The sequence below is a fragment of the Trachypithecus francoisi genome, unplaced genomic scaffold, assembly GCF_009764315.1.
Source record: "Trachypithecus francoisi isolate TF-2019V2 unplaced genomic scaffold, Tfra_2.0 Lachesis_group0, whole genome shotgun sequence".
Taxonomy (NCBI): Eukaryota; Metazoa; Chordata; class Mammalia; order Primates; family Cercopithecidae; genus Trachypithecus; species Trachypithecus francoisi.
Window position 1 is genome coordinate 30350674 of NW_022681453.1, and position 17668 is coordinate 30368341.

The 17668-nt window shown below is 40.0% G+C and overlaps 1 protein-coding gene across 3 annotated transcripts in view; it reads left to right on the forward strand.

The window, feature by feature from the left end:
* Positions 1-17668, forward strand: part of PTPRG (protein tyrosine phosphatase receptor type G) — a 750651-nt gene that overhangs the window by 494577 nt on the left and 238406 nt on the right. The gene's annotated exons all lie outside the window — the stretch shown is intronic.

Consider the following 17668-nt stretch of genomic DNA (forward strand, 5'->3'; position numbering starts at 1 on the left):
AGCTTAGCTGCTTCCTCTTAGAAGGCTTCAGGGTCTCCTCCAACCTCCACTCCATTTCCTCTACTAGGTGTTCCTGTGGCAGCGTCTCTTTTTCATATAGCTTCTATAATTCTGTGCTGTTAGTGCTTGCTTTCTCGGTTGTCTTTCTTGTGAGACTTTGAGATGCTAACTCTTTAGGCCCTACGAATCACTGTGTGCTTAGCATTGGGTGTTCGGTAAGAATTAATTCCCTGCTTGAATGAATTCATTGAATTCATGCCATGTTTGTGTCCCAGAAACACATCAAGGAGCACAGGATAGGAATTAGGGTTGTGACCTTTATCCTTTGACCCACATCTTAAAAAGGGTCAAATCTTTTACTTACGTACAATTAAGCACACATAGTAAAAATAAATTTCCAACTGGAAGATACTGTTTAGGGTGCAATTTTTTTTATTAAGTGACATGTGTTAAGATTATTGGGCTAAGTTGGGGTAAGTTCATCAGTTTAAAATTTGCATTTTTAACAGACAGAAGGCATAAGAAAGTCAAAACTCGTTTTCCTATGCTGTTTAATTTGATCATATAAAATTATCTCAACAAATACAAAGAAGCCCAATATGTTTTTCCATTAGGTTTCTATATTTATCTTGTAGAATCAACTCTATAGATACACCTTTAGTGCTTTGTTCTCAAAAACGTAATTTTGTTTGTTTTCATATCCTATTTTCTCTCTCCAGCTGCACACATCAAGACTTTTTAAATCAACATTCAATTATCACTAAATGACTTTTCTGCCTATTTCAGAATGATTTTAATGCAGTCATGTTTATTTCATTAAAGAATTTTTATATTTCCCTTGGGACAATGCAATTAGAATTTTTTTTTTTTTTTACCTTTATGCGATCACTGTAGAGCCCTTCTCATAAGAGAATAAGCAAAGACAATAAGAAGGAAATATTTTTATTTTAAAAGGGCAGATAGGCCAGGCGCGGTGGCTCAAGCCTGTAATCCCAGCACTTTGGGAGGCCGAGATGGGCGGATCACGAGGTCAGGAGATCGAGACTATCCTGGCTAACAGGTGAAACCCCGTCTCTACTACAAAATACAAAAAACTAGCCGGGCGAGGTGGCGGGCGCCTGTAGTCCCAGCTACTTGGGAGGCTGAGGCAGGAGAATGGCGTAAACCCAGGAGGCAGAGCATGCAGTGAGCTGAGATCCGGCCACTGCACTCCAGCCTGGGTGACAGAGCAAGACTCCGTCTCAAAAAAAAAAAAAAAAAAAAAAAAAGGGCAGATAAAATATCCTCTGTTGCAAAGGCCTTTTTTGGCTCTCTTTTGAATATCCGGCAATTCAGGGAAGTAGATCATATACTTCGAAGTTAGGTCATCTTGGTTTTAGATGTAGAAGAACAAGCTTTGGTCATGAATTTAAGGTTTGTTTGTTTGTTTGTTTTTAGTTCTGCCAGGTTTATGATTGTTAAAGGATAGACTCTTGAGTTCCTAAACAGTAGACAACTCAACCCTTGTCTAAGGGGTGGTATAATCTAGTCAGTTAGGAAGAAAATACATCAATGAAGAAGCAGAGTTGTCAATGGAAGAAAGTTTTGAAATCTTAATCAGCGGCCATTAGAAAACAGGACAGGTTATCAATATCATAGGGGCCTAGTGCAGATAGTTAGTATGTACAGGGACTAGAAGCAACATGAACGACTGGTGAAAATTTTCAATTTTCTCAGTAGGGTATTTGGAGGATAATTTTTGCTCCCGGTGATAATGGCGTCAGCACCCTCTTTGGAGCCATGAGCACTCTCTCTTAACTTCTTTTCTCCTTCCTTTCTCTTCAGAACCTTTCCTCTGTACTGCTACAATCAAATGTTTGGCATTGACCAGAGGCTGGAGTGCAGGAATCTGATTAAGAGTGCAACTTCTCAGCTTTGGCCTTTACTAGCTGAACACTACTGAACATGTCATTTAACCTGTCTCTGCTCAGGTTCTCTATCTTGAAAGTGGCTTTTGGCCGGGTGTGATGGCTCATGCCTGTAATCCCAGCACTTTGGGAGGCTGAGGCAGATGGATCACCTGAAGTCAGAAGTTCAAGACCAGCCTGACCAATATGGTGAAACCCTATCTCTACTAAAAATACAAAAATTAGCCGGGCATGGTGGCACATGCCTGTAATCCCAGCTACTCAGGAGGCTGAGGCAGGAGAATCCGGAAGGCGGAGGTTGCAGTGAGCTGATATCATGCCACTGCACTCTAGTCTGGGTGATAGAGCCAGACTCTGTCTCAAAAAAAAAAGAAAGGAAAATGTCTTAGGAATGTTTACCTCATGAGATTATTGTAGGATTAAATGAGCTATTGTATTTAAAGCATTTAATACACACAGTAACTGCTCCTGAAATCTGAGCTGTGGCTATTAATAAAAATAAAAATAATCAATAACATATATTGTACAGCCATATTGTCATTATTATTAATATCCTTCTAATCTCAGATATGTCATTGCTCAGCCCAAATGCCAACTCTTCCATTAAGCTTTCCCTTCTTACCCATTGGAATTAATTACCCTTCTGTATTCTTATTTACTTTGTCCTGGATGTTTATTATAGCCCTTAATAGTTGATGGATTTTATTATGTATGTCCTGGAAACTTGGGAGCATTCCTTACTCATCCTTTTAATCAAGACTGAGCATAGTAATTGTTTTAAATTAAACAGCGTTGTGGTAGAGGACAGGACAAAAGAGTGTGACCTGGCTGAATGTTTTAATTTGCATTCATTGTAAGAATGGGGAAGGGTTGTTGGTGTGGGGTGAGGGCAGCCATTTCTCAATAGTTGTCTCAGAATGCTACCTTGTTTTAGCTTTGCAATTGGAAGGTAGCTTAGCTGTCAATTGTTGCTTTTCAGATGATGCAAACACTGTCTTAGGTTGAATATTCACTCTTCAGGAAGAAGTTTCCCCAGATGGAAAGCCTTGAATTATTTATGCAGTGTTTATCTCTGAGTTTACTTCCCATCACAACCAATTAAGGCTATTTGGTTTCATTAAAAATAGCATTTTCTCATTTGGGAAAACATTTATCTGAAGGAAATTTAAATTTACCCACTTGGAGGCTACAAAGCTGGTGTCGAGTTAGCTGTACCGCCCTTAGCCAAGAAACAGAGAAGGAAACCAATACAGTTTTCTCCTCGCTGTACATTCTTTTTTCCCTTTTAATTCTTTAACAGACTTGAATTATGTAGAGTCAAACCTCATTTTGTCCACCTCTTAGATTTAAATCTCTGCAAATCAGAAGCTTATAAATGGCACAGGGAAGTAGATTTTCTTGCCCTCAAAGCTGCTGTTCTCTGTACCTGTCAAACGCCTTTAGTAATTTGTTAAAATAGTTGAATATACATAGAATGGTGACAGTCACCAGTGCCAGTCAGTACCTTGAATAAAATGTGTTAGGTCTTCTCTGAACAGGTCATGACCTGAACACAAGGTTCTGAGCGTCTCCTTCCCACTAACTGAAAATGGCACTCAAACTTTACCTTTTGTAATGCATTACAAAAGGTAAAGTTTTGCATTAATTCATAAACACCATATTTGAAATGAGACTAGTTATCTTTGCATAGGCAAAAGTGAGGCAAAGTGATAGGGCCAGACAGAACCCAGTGACCATTCAGCCAGGATGTCTCAATGACAGTGCTCCAGCTGGGGCACCATGGTCTAGATTCATCAATATGAGGTGGTTCATCTTTCCAAGATGTGCTCTGTCCCTTCTCTTCCCCATGTGAGGTAGTCACATAAAGCAGCATTCTCCTCTCTTGGTTGTTATGTGAGGGCTGTGACTGTCAAACTTTGGGATGCTCTAGCTGCCTTACCAGGGCACCCTCTCCCCTCTATACATCTTCCACAGAAGGCCAGTTATAACCTGTTAGGCAAGAATGGAATTGGAGAAACACTGAAATGGCATGATGTTGATGATTTGATTGGTGATACCAGTTCATTTCCCCCAAAGCATATCCTTGCATTCTGAAGTTATGTATGTGGGGATGGACCCTCCAGGATTTCTTCTGTTTTTCTCCCTTCTGTGTGACTGTCTACCTTTCATTGACCTTTTCTTTCTTTAGAGATGATAATAGCAGTGCATAATGGAGGTATGACGAGTACGTTATGTATATACTTCCTGAGCCTGTGCCAAACCTCACTAACTGATCATAGAATTTTTTTCCCAAGTGTGATAGAACTTCTTAATCCTTCTCAAAGAAGGGAGCCAAGCAGCCACCACCAGTTAGTCAACATTAGCATGCTACATTAAACCTATTTGCTGCCTTCATTTTAAGTCAGTCTTTCTTTCCTGCATTTAGTCTGGGGGACTTTCTTTCTCTTATCATTAGGTGCTGATTTTTTTTTTTTAAATCAGACTTTCAGAATTCATGTATTACGTACTATCTGAACTAGTCCCAAACAAAGATTTTGTATGAAAAAGCCTTTGGGAAGACATCCTTAAGTTTAAAGGTAGATGTTTGTTATTTATCTGGATTGTTTCGACTCTTTCTTATGTGGAAAGATGTTTTAGACCTGCAGTATGCGTGGAGAAAAGCATGCTAGTAAGAACTACTACCACTTATGGGGCACTTATAGGATGCAAGATTGTGTGCTGAGCTAATTATGAACATTATGCCATTCTCTCAATGTGCTAAGTAGGTAATATTATCATCCCAAATTATGGATGACGTAAGTGGGGCTTAGAGAGGGTAATTTGCCCATGGGTATTAGTGCAGAGCAATAAGTGGAACCCAGAATTAGAACCCACATTTTCTAAGTTTGCAAGCTTCATTTCAAATTTCAATCATAGTCTTTCTGGTTAAAACATGCTGTATGACATAACCCCATTTATTTCAATATTCTTTCATTATGCTGTATTTGAAAGTAGCTTCTAGAATGCAGGGATTCTTTGGATTCTTTGGTTCACATGCCAAGTTTCCATTTATTTATTTGTTTGTTTGTTTATATTGAGGCAGAGTCTTGCTCTGTCGCCCAGGCCGGAGTGCAGTGACGTGATCTCAGCTCGCTGCAACCTCTGCTGCCTGGGTTCAAGCAATTCTTGTGCTTCAGCCTCCCAAGTAGCTGAGACTAAAAGCGTGTGCCACCACGCCTGGCTAGTTTTTTTGTATTTTTAGTAGAGATGGGGTTTCGCCATGTTGGCCAGGCTAGTTTTGAACTCCTGACCTCAGGTGATCTGCCTTCCCCAGCCTCCCAAAGTGCTAGGATTACAGGCGTGAGCCACCATGCCCAGCACCAGCTTCCTATTAAATAGTATCCTTGAATGCCTTGCTCACAGTTCCAGACTTGCATGAAGTTCAAATTTTATATAAGAGTTCTCTAACCCATTCAGCTGTCACCTTATGTAATATGCATTTTCCCCTCTCATTTAATGCTGGATGTCAATGCTGAGCTTCTCAGAGATAGTACATGCCTCAGGATGGTAGGACCCCTTTGTCCTAGATATAAATCATTCCAGCAGGGGCCTTTGAGTTCATAAATGCAATAAGCTTTTCCCTTTCTTTGCTTACCATTCCCTCCCCCAGCCTTTTAAAAACGGATTTCAGGTTTAGATTTACAGGATCGCAAAAAAGCCAGCACAGTTATTTAGCTCCAGTCTGCAGTTAAAACAGTGGGATGCTTAGCTAATTTCACTCATATTTTTTTAATGTGCATTAGTAACCTGGCACTCCATTAATTACAATATTTCATATTGGGAAGCTAAACTTGCTTTTCTTGGAAACCTGCTGAAAGTCAGACAATTACCTCTGCAAGCTACCTCTGAGTGTTTCATATTTAATATAACATGTTAACATAATAATGCTGTTTTATGGAGAAAAGAGGATGAATTGTGTACTGATCCTAAAAAGCCCACTTAAAAAAAAAGAAAGAAAACAAGGAGGTAATGAATGTTGCTCTTTCCTAGAATTAGAGAAAATATATCCACGTGAGGCAGTGTCTACACAAGCCAAAAACAGGTCCAGGTGGGTAATGGTATTGTAACCTGCTTGCTTGGCGGTTTATAACTTTCCTCCTACTTGCTGTTGAGTCTTTGGGGTGGAAGAAAAAATAAAACAGTTTAGAGTATATCTTTATTTCTCCCAAGATAGGTATTTTGTGACCTCTAAGTATAGACAAAAATGGATAGAAAGTAAATCCTTCTGTCTGGGCAGTGGAAAACTGCAATCGCTATGTGTAATACCTTTACCTCTTATAAAATCAGGATGTAGGAAAATGTTGTAGGGTTATCCCCTGGAAGGGCAACCTTTTTTATATAAACTTATGTCTTCTTACTACCTTTTTAATATATCTCCCAGTTGTTTTCAGTGACTGGGAGTCCCCATGAACACTTGTATGCGGAGATTGGAGTAAACGGTGCTATTAGCAAACTATTACTGTCTTCAGAAAATCCTAGTGGTCCTTTATTCTCCATCTAGAATCATACAGGTTTCCTGCATTACATAATTGCTGTGTCATCACATTTCATTTGATCTGAAAAGGTGAACATGTTCTTTTTCCCCTCCTGTGAGGAACAAAGCTGGAGAATATGTATAATTCAAAAATTGGTCCAGTGGAGGCACATAACTTTCATTTAATTAAAGGTGCTGAGTAAAGGGAGTTTGAGATAAGCTTGAACAAGTAGACTGCTGCCTGTTTCTCTGGCCTTTTCAAAAGGGATACAATATATAACTGAATATTTTGTGAATGGAATGAGGAAATATAAAATAGAAGAAACGACTTTGACACAGATTTGAAGTTGATAACCTTGGAATGGAGTAAGAAGATGAAGATCCTAAAAAGTAAAAGAAAGAAAAAACAAACAAACAGAAGCCAGGGGAGAAACATATCTCATGGTCCCTCTTTCGTATCCTTCGGCTGACTTAGTACGCAAGCTGTTCCCTGTCCACGTGAGATCTGTGTAATGCGAGCAGCATGTTCACTGTTTGAAGGTTGCACCACAGATGATGCCTGCCACTTTTCACTGGGAAAATGGGTTTTAGTTTGTAGGAATCTCCATTTTCTAATAAGTGAATGAGATGTTTAGCCACTTGGTGTACTGGGTAGAGAAGGGTTTATTCAGAAGTAATTTTGAAAATCTCAGTCTCAAAGTGTCTTTCCCATTGGAAACATTTCAGTCGCATTGTGCATATAATGAAAGTTTGCTCTGAATGATGCTCACTGTTTCACGTAATCAAATGCATCTTTTACTCAATAACTTTCCAAGTGGTGGGTAGGATTTTCATTATCTTGCACCCAGTGAAATCATCAACTGGAGTGGAATGGCTAGATAAGTCACAAAAGATGCTGGGAGGTAATTTGTTTTTGAACTTGCATAGGTCCAAATACCAGAATATGTTGATGAGAACATTTCTGGGGAAACTTACATATGCATCTTACGAGTTCTGCAGTACTCACCCTGCGTGGTAGGTCGAAGGGAATTCAGAGTAGGGAAGGAAGATATTACTGAGCTGTTGAGCTACATTCTGGAGGACACTAAAACTACTTGGTTGAAATAAAGCAGTGTTAGGAAGTAATTTTCACGTGGCTTTCTATAGACTTTCTCATACTTCGTTTTTTTGCTAGACTTTGAAAAACATGAAAAAATGGTGTTAAATTGGAGAAATATTAGAAATAATTGAACGTATGATTAAAGCGATGCCAAGGAGGTTCTTAAAAGCTACCCATGGATTGGAAAATTAAGCTTGTTGAGTATTTCAGTGGATGTTAGCAGTATCAGAAAAAGGATAGTGTCTCTAAGTAGAGAAATTGTTAAAAGAGGTGCAGTAGGTAAAACAGAATACTGTTAATCCATTATATGAAAGAAAATAGGATATAGAGACTCTTGACTGGTGTGGAGAATAATAAAAATACAGTTCTACACCACATAACAATGTTTTGGTCAACAGTGGATCACATATATTACAGTGGTTTCAGAAGATTATATTACTGTGTTTTTACTATACCTGTTATGTCTAGATATGTTTAGTTACCGAAATACTTACCATCATGTTACAGTTGCCTACAGTATTCAATACGGTCATATAGTTTTACAGATTTGTAACCTAGGAGCAGTAGGCTATCCCACATAGCTTAGGTGGATAGTGGGCTATAGTGTCTAGGTTTATGTAAGTACACTCTGATGTATTCAGCAACAATGAAATCGCCTAACGGTGCACTTCTCAGAACATATCCCTGTTGTTAAGTGACACTTGACTGTCTAGATTTGAAAGGGGCTTGAGAGATGGCCGAGTGGCCATGTTTTGTAAATAAGGAAGTTGAGAAACAGAGATATCAAGTGCCTGGTACAGTTTTGTTCATTGTATGGTTTTGGTTGTAAACTATCTAATCTATCCCAATCTAGCTGAAGAAAAATGCGAGAATTTAATGACCCACATAACTGAAAAGTCCGGAGGTATCATTGGTTTCTGGCCATAAAGACAAGGTATCAGGAATCTTGTTTTTCTAGTGGGCTCCTGTTTTCCTGGATGACCTTCATTCCCAAGCAAGCTGTCTTCTTAGGGTTACGTAAAACAGCTCCATCTTACATCCCCGTAGGTTCAAATTCAGTGGAAAAGAGAATACCTCTCTAAATATTTCCGGAAAGTTCTTATTTTAATACTCCGACTTTGTCTAAATGGATCCCATTTCCATCCCTGTACTCCAAGGCTCTACAGGAAGCTTTTCTTCTAAGGGAGGGGAAAGAATTGTTATCCAAAGGAAATCAGAAGTTGGTTACTAGGTGGGGGTCAAGTCAACAGATGTCTCTTACAGAGTGCAGAAAGCCACTTTGAGGCATAGGTGAGGCATATCTCCAGGTTTCCTGGTCTGCCTCATCAGGCTGCCATTCTTCCCACTGGGACCATCAATCCAACAAACAGATATTGAATGTCATCCATGAGCAAAATATAGAAAGTAATAAGAGTCTCGCTGTCAAATTGATTTCAATTTGGATTGCTCTGGTTACTAATTTCAAAGCCAGCTGCTATGAGCATCATTTGGCACAACTGCCCTGGACCCACTGGATCAGCATTCCTGGCATGGAAACCCAGAAATCTGCTCTTTCAACAAGCCTCCCAGTGACACAGTTGTGCAGCAAGGTTGAGGAGCTACTGTGCAAGAAAAGAGTGCTTTGAACATGTATAAATGTCTTTATCAAAGCCATTTGCAGCTTATTTCTCTCATAGTTGGAGTTTCTCAAATCTTAGGAGGCATGAAGTTCCTGATTTGGAATAATTATGTTAAATTCAGATTCCAGGACCCCCTTGAGACCTATTCAGATTTCTAATCTTGTTCCTAGGCATCTACATTTTCTTTAATCTATCCAGGTGAATTCTGATACATGATACATTATTCTCCAAAGTGGGATATAAAATGTTGAATCATGGTGGCTCAGAGGAAGGTGTTAGAATAGTAGTTTTATGTTTTGTCAATTAAAAGAAAGCTTTATTAATATTTGATATATATGATGCTGCTGGCACCCTCATGTGGTCTGTGTGCCAGGTGGTTACATGTCTTATTTGGCAGGTATCCAGTGGAAAGAATGGGAATACCAGTGTACATGAGAATTCAATTGCTTTCAACATATTGCAATCAATTGCATTTTTTTTTTTTTTTTTTTTTTTTTTTGAGACGGAGTCTCGCTCTGTCACCCAAGCTGGAGTGCACTGGCCAGATCTCAGCTCACTGCAAGCTCCGCCTCCCGGGTTCACGCCATTCTCCTGCCTCAGCCTCCCGAGTAGCTGGGACTACAGGCGCCCGCCACCTCGCCCGGCTAGTTTTTTGTATTTTTTAGTAGAGACCCCGTGTTAGCCAGGATGGTCTCGATCTCCTGACCTTGTGATCCGCCCGCCTCGGCCTCCCAAAGTGCTGGGATTACAGGCTTGAGCCACCGCGCCCGGCCAACATATTGCAATCAATTGCATTTTACGTGTTAATATACCTTTGTAACTAAACCACCTCTCCCAGAATAGACAAATGGCTTAATCAGCATGTTCTCTGTCACCCATCTTCTGAGTTAAAAAAGGATCTAATCAGATCTGACATGGAGCTGGGCATGGAAATTATAAATTATCAAGACAATTTGGTATATGCTTTTTTGATATATGCTTTTATATATGTCTTCTCTCATTAACCGTAAGCCTCATTTGCAATAATTTTGTGAATTATTTCCACATGTTAAAGATTAGCATGATATTTTAAAATAATATTTCTTTCATTTTCACCACACTGATTTTTTTCTTCTTTTGTGATTGTTTTAGGATGAATATATTGTGTTAGTACAATAATCCGGGTGTATAGTTTACGGGTAAACAAAATGGGGGGAACTTATCCACATACACAGAAGTTATACCAGTTGGGTAGTACATGATCTAAAAAATGCAGTGACCACTGCTGTGTCAAAAATGGGGCCAGGCATAGTGGCTGATGCCTATAATCCCAGTGCTTTGGGAAGCCAAGGCAGGAGGATCAGGAGGCCAGGAGTTCGAAACCAGCCTGGGCAAGATAGCCGAGTTTGCATCTCTACAAAAAATTTTAAAACGTAACTAGGCATGGTGGCATACACCTGTGGTCCCAGCTACTCAGGAGGTTGAGGCAAGAAGATCACCTGAGCCCGGGAGTTCCAGGCTGCAGTGAGCTGTGTTTATACCACTGCACTCCAGCCTGGGTGACAATGAGACCCTGTATCTTAAAAAAAAAAAAAAAGAAAAAAAAAAGAAAAGAAAAAGAAAAAAGAAATGGCCAGTCCTTGGAGCTCTCTTGCTCACATTCTGGTACATTTGGTTAGCCTTTCATTTCCTTGTTACTTGACTTTAAAAAGACAAAAGAGAAGAAGAAAAAAATAAACTGCCATTTATTGTTAGATTTCATCCATAAGAAAAACACCTTATCTGTATTTATTTACATGTTGATAATTGCCTTCTTTCCATGAGATACATATGCATATCGCTTTGTTGATAGAAAAGAGGGAGATACCCAGAATAGCCAGGAAGCACAGCCCACACCACGCATTAATTTTTAAACCATTCGTTAGATCACAGAGTCTCTTGAATCCATTCGCTTTTCCAGTTTCAATAGTGTTTGACGAAAGGAATGCGTTCGTGTGCATTCCTCTGGCTTTGATTTTTTTTTTTCCTAAGGATACATCAAACTCTTGACAGATATTTGAGTTTCATTTTTTATGGTTTAATATAGACTGTATTTATATTTATAAATGTAATTGCTCTCCAAAGGAAATTGGTAATTTGCAAGCAATTATCTGTATTTTGAACTTCACTGCCTTGCCTTTTTTTTTTTTTTTTTTTTTTGAGACAGAGTCTCTTTCTGTTGCCCAGGCTGGAGTGCAGTGGCGCTATCTCAGCTCACTGCAACCTCCACCTCCCAGGCTCAAGCGATTCTCCTGCCTCAGCCTCCCGAATAGCTGGGATTACAGGCATCTGCCATCACACCTGACTAATTTTTGTATTTTTAGTAGAGACGGGGTTTCTCCACATTGGCCAGACTGGTCTTGAACTCCTGACCTCAGATAATCCACCTGCCTCGGCCTCCCAAAGTTCTGGGATTACAGGCATGAGCCACCATGTCCGGCCTTGCTATTAATACATTTGAAACTTCTCTAGTTAGTGCTAAATATTCTGAAGGGATGAATTTGTTTGCTGTAAGAAAGATAAGCATGGCATCTGCTTCACACCTGTGGTGTTGGGGATAAAGGGTATGCAGTAAGTTATATTGAGGAACTGTTGCAGGATCTTCAGGGAATGGCCTCAGTTCTGGGATTTTTTCTCATCTAAATGTAAACTGAAATATAGATTTCCTCTCCCCATGAGAGCTTTTAGAGTTACGAGACTCAAACTGTTGGTTAGATAATTTGACTTCCTAGCTCTGCCAAGCCCAGCTGTTTATGCAGTGCAAATTTTTTTAAACTTTCTATTGAGGTATAGCCTACATACAATGAAATGTTCAGATATTAAGGGTGCTGCATGATGGACTGTACATGTGTATACACTCTGTAGCCTCTGTCTGGGTCAGGATATGGAACATGCCCATCACTCTGAAAGGCTTCCTAGTGGACCTTCTCAGTCTTAACCTCACCCTCACTGCACATCTATGACTGTGCTGACTGTAGGCCTCTTCTGTCCCTTTTTATCTATTTGTGACCAACAGTGATCGCTGCTGCTATTGTAGTCCTGATTGTTAGACTCAGAGTTGTTCTCGGGACTCTTACAGGACAATTCTAAAATTTCTATAGCGCCAATAGGAGGAAAAGGGCTGTCTGCCTTCAGAATCTCCTGGTAGGCCTTACATAATATACAAGGTGTTCATTATTTGTTAGCTACTATTTTGAATAATGGTTTTTTTCTTCTATTTGGTCTTCTCTCCAGTTGGTCTTTAATGTGTATGTCACCTGTTTGGAATAACTGGTTATTTTAGTGTCTATAGATCCATTTGTAAGGATCCATTGGTCTGAGTAGCTTGCTATTTTCTAACACTGGATGGAGCCTCCAGGGAGAGAAACATGGGCCAGGTAATTTGATAGAGAGGGAAACAATCAGGAAAGTCAGTGGTTCTTCTGCGTGTCACCTGACTTCACCTGGTTGCCAGAGTAGGCTGTAAGGAATAAGAGGCAAGTTGGCAATAGAGGTTGAGGCAGCTGCCCAGTCATGTGTCTCTTTGGGACATTTGAATTCTTCCAGGTATTTGGGTATGGAAGCAGAAGTGGAAATGTTTCTTTTTGTACCTTTTTTGAGTTATGTTTTGCAGTCTTCAAAGAACTGCACTGTTCCTTCATTTATGAAGTGTATGGTAGTGTGTGACAGGGAATTCAAAGATGTGGTTTCACACTATACAGTACTTATGTGAGAGGCATGTATTCTGCTGAATGAGTTTATGGATGAAGTATAAAGATGAAAATATAGGCTCTATTGGGAGCAAAAAGTAGACACCACTTTCAGGGTTCCATGGGGAAATGGGTCAGGGGAGTGATTGCTCATTGGAATCAGGAAATAATTCATGTAGCAGGCAGCACTTAATTTGAATCTTGAAAGATGATGAGTAGGAGTTTTTCAGGTAGAATTATATCTCAAGCTTTCTTGCTTCTGGTTGTTTTGAATTGATACACTCACATCATAAATTGCTATTGTAGTTAATATTGTAATTAAGGTCCAATTATGTTTCAAGTATCAGTGGAATTGAGTCCACGCTTTCACTGCATTGCAAAATTTAAAGCAGTAATTAATATAGGACTGTTATTATACCATTATAATTATTATACCATCATTTTAAAGATGATACCATACTTAGTTTTCTACATTTTGGATTAAAGTTGCAAAATGTGTTAGAAAAAAAGGTAAAGGCAACACAGAAATATTGCTAATAAGGCTTAAATCATTGAGGCTGGGCATGCTAATGAGAAAACAGCTACTGTTTGTTGAGCTTGTAACACAGACTAGTCACTCTGCTTTATTTTGTCAAAATTGCTTTTCATAGCAACCTCAATAACTAGGTGCTTGTTAGATCTAATCCTGTGTTTCAGTTATAAAAAACCGAGACATAGGTGAAGTTTCCTGTATTCGTTTCCTAGGGTTGCCTTGACAAATTATCACAAGCGGAGTGGCTTAGAACAGCAGATATTTGTTGTCTTATAGTTCTGGAGGCTACAAGTCTGAGATCAAGGTGTCTCAGAGGTAGGGTTAGTTCCTTCTGAGGGCTGTGGGAAGGAATGTCTTTTGGGCTTTTGCTCTTAGTTTCTGGTGGTTTGCAGGCAATCTTGGACATTTCTTGACTTGTAGATGCATCATTTGCCTTCATCTTTGTGTGGCATTCTCCCTGTCTTTCTCTGCATCCACATTTCCTCATTTTTAAAGAATATAGTCATGTTGGATTGGGATTCATTCTAATGGCCTCATCTTAATTTGATCATCTGTATCAAGACCCTGTTTCTAAATTTTCCAAATAAGGTGACAGTCATAGGTATACAGAGGATAAGGACTTCAAAATCTTTTGGGAAGATACATTTCAAACCATAACATTGCCCAAGCTCACTCAGCTAGTAAGCAGTAGAGAGAATTCAAATCCAAGTACATGTGACTCTATAACCCAAGGCTCTGACAACTGTGCCATTATACATTAGGGAAATGCGTTCATGTCCAAGAATATTGTACGTTTTTAAATTCAGCAGTGAGTAGGCAAATATCAGGATATGAACATCTCATCCAGACAGGATTGACTTCGAATATGCCCTGGTAAGAAGCGTTAGTCCAGTTGTCATGGAATTGTAGGTGTTTGCTGTCCACTGAAATATGTGTTATGTACCTCATTCTGTGTACAAAGGGTACAGGAGTGGTCTTCTATTTAGTCTAAATCAAGTTTGTCCAGTCTGTGGCCCACGGACCACATGCAGCCCATGAGGGCTTTGAATGTGGCCCAACACAAATTCGTAAACTTTCTTAACACATTACGAGATTTTTTGTGATTTTTTAGCACATCATTAGCACTGGCCCAAGACAGTTCTTTGAACATTATGGCCTAGGGAAGTCAAAAGATTGGACACCTCTGGTCTAAATACAAAACATTGTATCTCAACCTCAGCATTTTGGGCTTATTAAGCCTTTGTTATGTCATGTGCATTGTAGGATGTAAAATAGTATTCTTGGCCTAAAATATCTAAGATGTGATAGATGCCAGTGGCACCCCTGACACAGTTGTGACAACCAGAAATATTCCCTGACATTATCAAATGTCCCCTGGGGTAATTACGATCACTGCAGTTTGAGAACCACTGGTTTAGAAAGGGAGGAATGGCATGTGGTAAACTGTGCCAGCCTGGCACTTGCTGTGCTTTGCCTAGACTTTGTGTCTATTTAGGATGGTTGCTGGCAAAGTGTGAGGAAGACAGACTGTTTTTGTTGAACTTCCCTTGAGGCTCTGTGTCATTCATGGACACAAGAAGGAGGTCCACAGATGGAATGGAGAGTTGAAGACTGAAAGTGCATTATGCATGCTGTCTGCGTAACTTGACTTTTACAAAGCAAGATAGTGGCTTTGGAATAAACATGAGATAAAAGTAAAGATCTTTCATCTGAACAACAAGGATTATCCGTGTTTCCAGAGAAAGGCAAATGATTCTGATGGCAGACTGAAAGTCAATGTTTTGACTTAACTATTTTGGGAGGTATTTGCAATTGAAATCAGAGTTTTAATGGGACTTACCTGAGAAGGAAAGGCGGGGATAGTTAACCCTGGCTACACCTTTGGGTTTTTAACCCTGGTCCTTATGGTGAGAAGCCACAGCCAGTCTCAGCCAACCATTGAACATTGTCTGGAAATTCTGACGTAAGACTCACGCACATCCACTCTTCATCTTCCAGTTTACACTCTTTTCTGTTGTCCACAAAGATGGAGAAGTACATCTTTTTTTTATTTCAAAAGAAGTGCTTTTCTGTAAGCTGCCTTGTGGGACTCCCAAAAGATGCCGTTTCCCGAGACACGTCAAGTATCTGCATCTTAAGATGGTGGTGTTATCATGTCCACACATCAGTCGGTTCATTTTCTCTTGGCCCCAGGCCAGTAATGTGGTTGTGTACACTGGTCACAGCTCAAAAAACTGAAAAATGAACTCTGAGCTTTACTGCAAAGAATGCCAGCTAACAAAAATAACTCTGCCAAAGCAGTGCCCTGGACAGGTCTGCAGCTCTGAGAGCTACAGTGCTGATGTCTGGGAGTCTAGTAGAATGCTTAAAAAGAAAGAAAAAAATAGAAAAAAATCCATCTGCTGTGCCGTTAACATTCCAAAAAGGTAATGCCCAAGAACTCCAAATGGGTCCTAATGCGCTGTTTAAGACTCAGAAATCTCAGAGAGCTCTAAGTTCTACACCTCTCTCTACTCCCAGACTAGGAACAAAAACAGGTATTTCCGTGAAGTACAAATAGATGATTGTATGGAGGAATCAGTGGGTAGGAATTATTGGGCTAGCATGTTAAAAATACTTCAGGTGTAGGCATTTCAAGAAATAATAAAGCCCAATACTCTAATCCTTAGAAAAGAACTTGGGGCTACAGATGGAATACAATGCTTTGAATAAAACTATAACCCCTACCAGAGACCTCTTTGAAAACACAGCAATGCATGTATGGATGTGTTTCCCCTAGCATGCAATTTGCCTATGGATCCAGCCTTACTTCATTTCTCTATACAATTCAGAAAGCAGGATAGAAAATTGTGTGTACCTAGCCCAAGCTATCTTTATTGTGTGGTGTCTAATACAACCTAATTCCTAACTTCGCCTCAATAATCTTATAAGGGAGCATAAATTGCCTTACGGTGGGAAAGAAACTTGCTGGTGTGATGACGTTTGGATGCTTATTTATTTATTTATTTATTTATTTAGAGACTGGGTTTTGCTATGTTGACCAGGGTTGTCTGAAACTCCTAACCTCAAGTGATCTTCCCACCTCAGTCTCTGTAAGTGTTGGGATTAAAGGCGTGAGCCACTGCGCCCAGGTGGATGTTCATTTTAAGTGCGTCAGTCCTTTTATGCTAAAGCTTGTCATCTGCCTCCCCCCCATACACACCTTTTTGTCAGTATCTACAGAAAGTCGCCTATGGATTCTGCCAACCTTCATTCTTGCCTTGTGTTTATGAGTCTGGGGAGTTTATGTCCTGAGTATGTAGGCCGTTGGTCTGTCCCGGGAAGCAGTGCATGTATAGGTGCTGTTGTTAGCATAACCCGAGTAGGCAGTAAGGACCGGGTTGAATTCAGTGTTGATAACAGCATCCGTCAGATAGGACTAGGCTTAAATTATTATCAAGGCGGTTGTTGAGTCAAACTAGGTCCAAGAAGAAAGAAAACAGAGCCCCAGTGATCTGAACCCACTGAAATTGAGCTCTAATCCCAAGGGAAGGGCTCTTTTCTTCCCTAAACTGCATTACGATCACTGCTGTGTCTTGCCCTTTGCTTATGAGCAGTTGTCACACCAGAAGGCAATGGGGACTCTACCACAGAACTCTGCTTTTGGTAGGCAGAAGGGAATGATCCTCCAGTGTCTGGCCTGATGGAGCGCCAGCCCCAGGTGTCCGGTCTGCTGTGAAGGGGCACAGATTGTAGAGTCACTGGGTCCCTAACTGCACACCAGCTATGTTCTTGAAGCAGTTTCTTAACCTTCCTAAAATTCCCTTTCCCAGTCTTTAAAATGGGGATAATAGTAACACCCGCTGTGTAGAATTGTCATGAAGATAAAATTTCCTAATTTTTACAAAGCACGTGTCCCAGGGGACTCCTTCATAAGTGGAACTCACAAAATTATAGATGATTCTTAGACTTGGACGCTCTCCAATTCTGGTTCCTCAGAACCCCATTCCATTCCCCTACTAGCAGTCAACTTGAAAACAGCTCTAAAGCTTGCCCTCTGAAGGCTGATCTCATTACCACAAACCCTCATTGTGCATAAAACAGATCAGGAATGAGAATTCAGCTTTTGATCTTACCTTGTAAGAAATGTGGACCAACGCTTGGTATGAAAGAGATTTGTTTTAAAGCATCATAGAATCTCATGTTTAGACTAACCTTAAAAACCGTCTAGTCAGAAAAACAGATCTCTGCTGTTGAAAGTCAGGAGTTGGCGGGGCGCAGTGGCTCACACCTGTAATCCCAGCTCTCTGGG